Genomic DNA, 9,955 nt, shown 5'->3' with positions numbered 1-9,955 from the left:
TTCTTTACTGGTGTAAAGTCACATTATTCATTCATGTCAAGAGATTGCAGTTTGCAATTCTGCCACCCACTTACTTGGTTTTGGGAGACTTTCTCTGGAGGAGCTCCGGTGAGGTACAGTCCTGCTTCCTGCAAAGAGGGCTGCCAGACTGCAGTGCTGGTGTTTGCGTAACTGCTCTTCTGAAGCACGTAACTCCTTCATTTTAGTCCACTTGCAGTCCTAACAGCTGGCACATGTTGAAAATGATAGAAAATTTTTACTAGTGAAACAAGGCAAGTTTAATACTTTTTGTGAAGTTATTGTGCATATCTTCTTTCTATGCCCGATTTGCACATGAAATTTATATCTGACATTATCGCAGACTATATATATAGGCATTAATGTACTTCTGGTAATTTTATTTACTTAGGACACATGTAAAGTTGTTAACTGTGAATGTGGAACTTCAAAATGAAGCTGGGCACATGAATGAAAATTGAAGATACTCTGTTGGGTGTACCCGGCTCTTACTGTTGTCAGCTGGAGATGTAAGTGCTCAGTCGGTGAGGAAATTTGCTTCAGACGTATGTACTGCTGATGCAGGCTGGATTTTGGTCTATGAAAGTCTTTATATAATTGTAGTGAGGTCTTTTATTGGTGAATATTTAGTTGTTTCACCCAGTATTTTTTCACAGCATGTACTATACACACCAGTAACACAGGCAATGCATAGTGATATGGTTTAATGTGGGACTTAAATTGTATTCCAGTAATGCACGGGAGAATATATCAGTCACTTTATTATAGGAAATAGATTTGTTTACATAAAGAAGTAAGTGAGAAAATAGATACCAACAAGTACAGCATGTGCAGTACATACATGGGAGTAACAATTACAGTGATGATTGATTTTGCACTTGCTTGTGCGTGTATGATGGTTATGCATTTGGCTACAACAAGGAAAACTATGAGGGAAAACCTTTTTTTTTTTTTAATAGCTCTTCCCTTCTATACAAAGGATACTACTGGGAAACCGGAGAGGGACCCCTGCCGAAAAAGGGCAGCAGCCACAACAGGGCAAGTGGGCACTTCATGTACAACACTGTGAGCATTAGCATGAGTGGACACCACATTGCAAAGAGAAGCTGCCTTTAGTGATATAACTATTTACAGGGATACTGCAGCTCTTGCTATTGCTAAATCCAGGTGCCCGTAATGCATATGCATGAGCTGTAGCCACCTGGGTGATCTCAGTAGTGAGTTTGGCTTATTTTGTTTATCTGTGGGAGGCTGGGTTGTTGCTCACTCATGACTGGTGAGTGGGCTTGGGAGTGCGCTACTGAGATTTGTCTAGCAACTAGATCTTTCTCAATTTGACATACTTTATATTTTTAAATTTTTTTAAAAAAATCATTTTAATTTGTCTGCCTTTGCCTGTTTTCACTATCTGGACTTTGACTTGCAGACTCCCCACCATAACCACTCCCTGTACAAGGCTGGATTTCAACTGAGTACAAATGTCACATCACTGATGCATATCAAATCTGGAATGACGGTCAAATACTCTGCCCACTTGTGTCTGGGTGTTTCTTGGGGGTCTTGGATTTCTTAGGATTTAGTATTGAGTCCCCATGTCCAAAGCAGGAAGTCACACTGCTTTTTTATTTCAGCTTACCAGTTTTCAGCCTCCTACTCTGCTGCGTTTAGGAATAACTCAAATCAGCTCTTACAGTCTTGAAATGCTTCTTCCTTAACATCTTCTACAGTGACAGCAACACTAATACACAAGTCTCTTCTCATGTCTGGTCCATTTTACAGTAGGCAAGCCCTTGGTGTTTGTATTTGCTAGCCAATAGTTGAGGCAGTGTGCCAGACCTACTTTTATCATCTTAAACTAAGATGCCCTGAATATTTTGCTCATTTCTACAGGTACAGTGTTTTTTTGCTGGGTTGCTGGGTTCAGTAGCTCTCACAAAGCATAACACCCCATGCATTTTTTTTTTTTTTTTTGTGTGTGTGTTGTTTGTTGTTGTTTGTTTGTTTGTTTTTTTTTCCCCCCCCCCCCCCCCCCCCCCTTGGCTTTACCTTGTTTTCTAGGTGTTCCTGTCTTTGAAACTTATCCTATGTGTTCAGCCAGAGGACTGCATGACCCACAGTGACTATTCATTCTCAGGGTATTAGATGAAGGAGTCGTGGTGTTGTGTTGCATTCAAATCAGTGTCTTGCTCTGCCCCGTTGCCCAGCGGTGGGTGGTACTCCTATGAGTCATCTGCTATAAATGCCAAATGATAGCATCTTTTGCTTCATGATGTTCTTGTTGGCAGCGTTGTGCATCACCAGCACTTGGTCACATTTTTCCTGTCTAATATTGCTGCTCATCACAATTGTGATCATGTTGCATCTGGCTGCACAGCCCAGCTGCAATCTAGCTAGTTTTTAATCCAGGAGCACATTTGCAGATACAGCTGATAGTTTTGTATAGTATTTGTACACAGGAGTCTTTTCTTAAGTTACGTGTCCTATATTCTTCTCTTAGATTGGATTTTTCTGTCCTCAATCACTGCCCATACAGCTACATTAGCTACTCACTCACTCCCTTCCCCAGGATTACTGTGGCATTAGTATATAGAGCAGTTCTGTTTCCCAGAGGTGTCCATAGTTTGTGTATTTTTTTTTTTGTTTCAGCCTTTCCTGATGCTTTCCAGATCCTGTGAACAGGAGCAGAATGCCAGCAATCTCAGTCTCTGTTCTGCCTTCTAAATTCTTCAGATGTGTCTCTATGTATTTAATCTTCACTAGAACTTGTCATTGTTTTGACCCTCTCTCTGTGTAACTCAGCTGCCCGTGGTGTTTGCAGGTACTTACCTGAGGTTAAATTTGTTTTCTTCTATTGATAGTTCTACAAATGCTCGTGCCCTAAGTAATGTTCTTTATCTGTCTAAACTTGAAGTGGTTGGCTGCATTCTTCATTCTCTAATGCAAGCATCTATTCCTTCTTCATGTCTCATGGCATCAGGCTGAATTATTTTTCTACACTATCTTTTTATTTGAGGTCACAGAACTCACTGTAACTGATTTTTTTTTCCCCCCAAATATTTCCAGCATTTAAAACATAATCTTATTCACTTTTTGTCTATTTGTTCCCTATACTATTCACTGTTAGACTGGGGGAGAGATGGGACAATGCAGCAGAGCTTTTAAAAATTGGTACGAATTCAGACTGTGGAATGTGTTTTATATGAAAATCATAACTTTTTTTTTGTAGCCTGAATCCCTGCATGTTGCCAGTACTTTCTGTTTCTAAAAGCTACGTAGGTCTTTGTTTTTAACTTTCTGGCTATCCTGCTAGGCTGGTTGGTGTCATGTTTTTGGTATGTTGGGCACTGATTATCGATGCTGGAGGATTCTGTTCTGAAAGTGAAACTTTTAAAATCCAAAAGCCAGCCTGCCACTTTTGTCAATGCCAAATGCTACAGAGTGTCTCTCTAACTTTCTGAACCTGTGGGCAGTGTCAGTGAAGTCAGCGGGCACCAGCTGTTCTTCATCCTCTGGCCTACAGCTGCAGGGGGTACCCAACACACTGGGTACACCTGGACGGCCCAGTGCAGGGATGCAGCAGGGATTTAGGGCAGGGCAGTCCAGATCTGCCTGACCCATGGTGAACCACGCTGATGCAGACCTGCTGTGACAGAGTTACTCAGGTGTCACTGGAATATGTTTCCTGGCACTCTGAGTCCTATGTGGGTAAATTTGATACAACACAAACTAGTCTGCATTGCTCTCATGATAACAGATTGAGCAGGAGAGCAGTGCTTGAATCACCACCTGACCCCAGAGCCTCACAGGCTCCATGTAACACCAGGTACTGCTTTTCTCTATCAGGAGCACAGTTAATCCGCTGAATCTGGAAAACCACCCATACATAATCGAGAGTTGGGCGTGCTGGTGTGTGCTGAAACTTAAGAGCGCAGTTGAGAGCTTTGATGAATCAGGGAATTGATTACCCAAGGTGCAAACCAGTGGGGAAGTGGAACCAGGACTCCTGGGACTTCAGTGGGAACATGGAGAAAACAAAGAAATTATCCAGATTTTAAATCTGAATTCCAGAAGCAGTTGTGGTAATCCTGCAACTGTCTTGCTCTAGTGGTTAGCTTGGGAGCACCAATCTCTTCTTTCCTGCAAATCTGTGCTTCCTTAAATTTTTAACTTTTAAGTCTGTCTCATTCTTAATCTATTCTAAACACAGTACTTCATGGCCCATCATCTCTTGTTTTAATTTGTTCTGATACTGATGTTTTCTCTCCCCTGATGTCCCTTTGCTCACGTACCCTGTCAGTAGAGCAGGGTGAATACCACCTCTGCACCTTCTAATGTTAGAAGTTAGTGGCAATGTTAAAAGGTGGCAGCTGACCCCATGCAGCCCCTCACATCAACAGAGAGGAGAACTGGAAGGGTAAAAGTAAAAAAACCCTCATGAATTGGGATAAAGATAGTTTAATAGGAAAAGAAAAAGCTGCACATAAAAAGAAAGCAAACCAGGGAATTCAGTCCACTTCCTATGAGCAGGCAGATGTTCAGCCCTCTTCAGGAGAGCAGGGCCCCGTCAGCCACAATGGTGACTTGGGAAGACGAACATCATCACTCAAAATGTTCCCCCCTTCCTTCTTCTTCCCCCAGCTTTATACACTGAGCATGGCATCATTTGGGATGGAATATCCCTTGGGTCAGCTGTCCCAAGGTTGTCCTGGTTGTATCCCCTCCTAGCTTCTTGGGCAACCCCAGCCCCCTCCTTGGTGTGGTGGTGTGAGGAGCAGGAAATGTCTTGACTGCATCAGCATTGCTCAGCAGTAACTAAAATATCCCTGTATTATCACAGCTTTTTCCAGAGCAAATCCAAACCATAGCCTGATACCAGCTAATATGAATAAAATTATCCCAGCCAGAACCAGCACAACGTTTATTTATGCTAAGCTCTTTAAAACTGAAAAGTTGTTGTTGTTATTATTATTACAGTATTTTACTGTGAATCTCCTAAAATGTTTTAGCTATTCCAAATTATTTTTAAACTTTCATTTATCCTGCCTTTGCCAAATCTTGAGACTCATTCTAGATTCAGAGCCAGTAACATCACTGTTATTCAGAATTTGATTGGAATGGGTATATCTTCCATATTGGCCTGCACTCCATCATGGCTTTGAACTAGAAAGGTCTTTGCCCCTTTTCTGAACATAATTTCAAACACGTTCATGCCAAAGGAGAACAAGTAATTGGCTAAAAACAAGTGATCATAGTATCTTTTAAAGAAGTCATTATGTTAATTTTCTGTGAGGGGCTTCCTTTTGGATTGTTCTGTAATGTGTTTTTTTAATTAAAAAAAAAAGAAAAAGAAAAAAAATAAAAAGGAACTGTTGGCTCAAAAGCTGCCTCACTGGTTATGAAAGTGTTGGTATTGCACTTATAGTGAATTTAGTTTTTTGGGGTTTTTTTTTTGGGTTGTGGGTTTTTTTGTTTGTTTTTTTTGTGTTGTTTTGGTTGGTTTGGCTTAGTCTTTTTATGCACCAAAAGACAATCAGTGTTTTTTGAAATGAAAGAAAAATGAGGAAAATGCAAATATTCCCTTGTGCTGGAGTGATATATTTCTGGGGAGATACCAGGCCAGGAGTGGCTTTCAAACTTCTAAATCTGTTTTATGTGGTGTATAAGAGATTGCTGTCATCACCCAGATGCAGGAAATACCAGTGCTGGGCTTAAGGGGGACAAAGTAAACTCGACAATGGACTGAAAAGAAAAATAAACAAGCGACCAACCGGTTTTATGGCATGTTTTTTCTCTTGCTTTAACAGTAACATTCACCTTCATTTACCAGAGTTCTGTGAAACATCTGTATCAAGCCTTAAACTTGCTTGACCTTAGTTTAGGTTCAAGGTTCAATATATTCCATGTGCATGGATGATTCTACAAATCCACAAGAGCTTGGTCTCTTGCAAACCTTTTTCCCTGTCCCAGATTTTGCCTCTTTCTCACTAAATAAATCCAAGGACAACTTTCTCTCTCTGTCTTTCTTTCTCCAAAGATTGCTGCAGGGGTGCCCTTGGGGCTTGCAGGGTGTTACAGGGCTTAGGAACAGAGAGGGAAAGTTGCCTTAGAGGATGAGGTCAACCTACTGTAACAGCTGCCCCGGATGGAATCTTTTATGACTTGAAGAATTGAATTTAAAGGCTTCATTTTGCTAAATCTCCCAAAACAAATGGTTCAGCATTTGTATAATTTTTAAATCTATGCTTCTTCTCTCATTTGTAAAATGAGAAAAGATCTCTAAATGGCTCAGAGCAAGTCTCCGAGCTGAAAAATTTCTCTCCTCCTGCTGCCTAGCTGTATTTCTTTGCAGGGTGTCTCTGGGTTACTTTAAAACTACTTAACAAATAGCTGCCTGTATAGGATACAAAATTTGGGTCTTAAAGAAGAACTTGGTGGCTCCCAAACCTGGAAACAGAAATTAAGTTTTTAATTTGTTACAGTTCCCAGCACAAGCTATATTGATATGATTATCATTTGAAACTATTTAAAAGTAACTTCTGTATGGAATAGCATACATGCTCAATTGATATCTCAAGGTGATATCTTGCACACTTGTTATCTTGCAGCTGTACTTCGGAGAAAGAAGGATGAGTAAACATGACTTGTTTTGAGTGTCTTAGATACTCCTTGTGCTGGATTGGCCCCACAGTATGAGATGCCCCACCTTGCTTAGGGTCCTGCATCATGGTGGTTTTCCACCTGAGGAAGATCTGCACATACTCAGCTGGAGGGTTCTGGTGTCGTTAGGGGGGTCACCATGATAGTGTGAAGCATTCCTTTCACATGGATGGTGTAGGGTATTTCCTCTTGCTGGTTCCAGCCAGACCCATGGCCAGGTGGTCTCACTTGAATGAAGTGAGGAAATTGGAGTCAGCCTTCTGCTCTGGTGACAGCAAAACTCAATCCAGCTGCAAAAAAAGTGACCTACCTTGAACAGTTTTTGAACCTATGACTTTCTACCTTATCAGTGCTTTATAAATATGGATAGCACTCTTCGGACAGGCAGCCAGCATTCTTCTAGCTCAGACATCTGTGGCAACGTCGGGTGTGGAAGAGTTGGTTTTTCTGACGTGGTGCCTGACTTAATCGTCCAGTCTTCTTCCAAAGCTAGTAGTGAGAAATTGGCAATTCTAGCTCATGATTCTTCTCTTCTTAATGGAGATGTCTATATCAAGTGGACAGCATTCATGTGCCTGTTTCTCTCTGTTGACTGTGGAGGAGGTCTGGAATGACCGACTGAGATGGAGATACTGAGGACACTTGAAGCCAAGATGATTATGTGCATATCATATGAAGCAGAAACCTCTCAGATGGGTGTGGTGGGCAGATTTCTCTCTGGAAGGGGCATATCCCCATCAGCTGAATTCTGTGTTTAGCTTCACTGAAAGATGTGGCAGATTAGCTCAAGAGCACTGTTGTGCCGATATTACTTCCACAATGTGAGCTGGTTATCTCTGCCCAGCTCTGCACTGTGCCCTGTAAACAGCCACGTTCCCTCAGAATCAGATTTGAGTATTTTGTGTGGCACAGCATTAGCCCAGGCATAACTTTTTGAGGCCACAGTAGATTTTTACATACCTATAGGCAAGTTAATTTGAAAGTTTTGCTCTCCAGAGGGCATGAGTTTTGTTGAAGAAGCACATAAGGCACTGATACTTGTTCTTGTCTCCAAGCAGAAAAGGCCTCCTTACAGACTGGCAGGAGACAACTCTTCTCCACTAATGACTTTGATGCCATGAGATGTACATGCCTTATTTATCAACACACCTCTGGGAAACTATGGATCCCTCCTGCCCTTTCATTCCCCCACAGTCAGTTCAATTTTTCCTTGAAGTAAATGAACTTTTAAAAGAACTCAGGTTTATGGAAGAGGGTTCATGGAGCTGTGATAAAGCACTTCAGGCTGTAACTTACACTTGTTTCTGAGGCTTCACTTTTATTGCTTGAAAAAATTCTCATATGATCTCATTTTAGAATTGGGTACTTCAAAGGTTGTTCAATCCATGTTCCTTCGAGGCTGCCTATGCAGCCCTATAATTTTTTCCCATGTTCTGTTATTTTTTTTTTCCCCCTTCCTTTCATCCTTATTAACTGGAAAACACCAAAGGGATTTTCACAAACCAAAATGAGTAGCCCGGCAATATCGTAGCCATGCTGCTTTAAAAGTTACTGTAAAATCAGTCCATGGTGGATGTGCATTTGCACGTTTGTGCTCTATTCCTAAGTGCCTGAACTAGTCTTGCTACCCAGACTCTGTTATGGTAAATCTGCAGGCAGAACTACTCTGGTAGAGCCTTCAAAAGGGATTTGATTTAAATTAGAAGTAATTGTTTTACCAAATGTGGTTTATCACACACTTACAGCCTTCCGTCAAAAAGCACAAGCTGTGTGAGAAAGGATGAAGGGAAGAAGGGATCTTTCTCAGCATACCTGTAATCTTATGGTTTTTACTTTCTCCTCCCTGCTTCCCAGATATGGAGTCATATTCGGTAGTGAAATGAACTTGACCTCTCTTGAAATGAGGTTGGAGTGTATGAGTCCTATGTTCTCTGTTTGGAAGTTTTGATGGCTGCAAAATGTCGTTCTCTCAAGTCCTGCAGAATAGATTTCATTGTCAGTCACATCATGTGTGTGAAGAGCTGACCTGGAACTATAAAATTCCCTAAAAACAGCACTGAGCATGAAACCCCCAAAATTCCAGAATTCTCCTCTGAACTCTGTGACACAGACTCCTTCACCAAATATTTTTTCACACTGGTTTCAGTTTCCTTTCACTTTTCTTTTTCAGTAGGAAAATGTGAGAATAAGAATAAGATTGCCAGAGAAAGACATTAAGAAAAGAAGAGAGCAAATATTTTCTTAAAAAAATCAACTACTTTCCTTTAGTTTCTTGTTAATGTTAGGGACCAAAATGCCCAGGTTTTTGTTGTTGTTGTTGTTTGTTCTGACACTTACTTGCCAAAGTGATTCATTTCAGTCCTTGTACCTAAGACTGAAATCTGTAAGGAAAAATATGGAGTCTACTTAAAAGGGCTAAGCATTAGCGCTCTTGCAGGAAGCAAGACAACCTGTGAACACCTTTCACAAACAATTGATTGAAATGAAATAAGCTTTCAATGTATTGATCTTTGTTCTTTTATATTTGTTAGAGCTTAGGTAGCACTCAGTGGAATTTTTTCAGGTTAACTTCAAGTAGAAGATGCAGCCTGTATCTCCACATATGTTTTTTGTTATTTGTGATGTGATACCAGAAGAGACCCTTGTATTTTAGATTTGTTAGTTAGCCCAGATGTTCTTACATGATTAGAAATATTTTGTTGCTTCTTTCTTTACCATTGCCTTCAAAGTGCCTTGGAGATGGACCTTATTTTTTTAAACACTGTAGCAACAAAAAGTTCATAATACGCTGCCTGCTACAGGCAAATGCATGCTATGATATAATGCAAACCTGCATTAAACAAACTGTTATATACATAAAAGCAAAATGAATGATCCAAGATCAGAGGTTTCTTCATTTCAGACCAAGGCAGTGCTTGAGAAAGGAGAACATGAGGGAGGAGGAGACAAGTGCAGCGTACGAATCTGCGAGAGGAGATGGATGGTAGTGCTTGGAAGGAGATTCATGACAATCCTGCTTGTTCTTGGTGTTCTCCAAATATTTTTTTATTCTAAAGAATTATGCAAATAATCGTATTATTTGGATGATCCAACCAAAATGTGTGTTAAACATTTTTTGCCTGTTTTGACACATGTGAAGATAATAGTACCTATTTATAAGTGTCATTTAGTGTCTTGAAAGAAAATCTAGCAGCATTAATGTTCAAAAAGCTATTTGTGGCATTGATAAATGCAAAAGCATTAGTCAGTATCTGTAGCTGTCCATAAAAATAGCTCCCTC

The 9,955-nt window shown here is 40.6% G+C and overlaps 1 protein-coding gene across 1 annotated transcript in view; it reads left to right on the top strand.

Annotated features, from left to right (window-relative positions):
* The first annotated feature begins 490 nt into the window (after positions 1-490).
* Positions 491-9,955, top strand: part of CREB5 (cAMP responsive element binding protein 5) — a 235,365-nt gene continuing 225,900 nt past the window's right edge. The window contains exon 1 of the mRNA XM_040084092.2: positions 491-527. The gene's annotated coding sequence lies outside the window, so the exon portion shown is untranslated. The remainder of the gene's footprint in view (positions 528-9,955) is intronic.

The sequence above is a fragment of the Hirundo rustica genome, chromosome 1 (assembly GCF_015227805.2).
Source record: "Hirundo rustica isolate bHirRus1 chromosome 1, bHirRus1.pri.v3, whole genome shotgun sequence".
Taxonomy (NCBI): Eukaryota; Metazoa; Chordata; class Aves; order Passeriformes; family Hirundinidae; genus Hirundo; species Hirundo rustica.
This window is presented reverse-complemented; position numbering and strand designations above follow the sequence as displayed.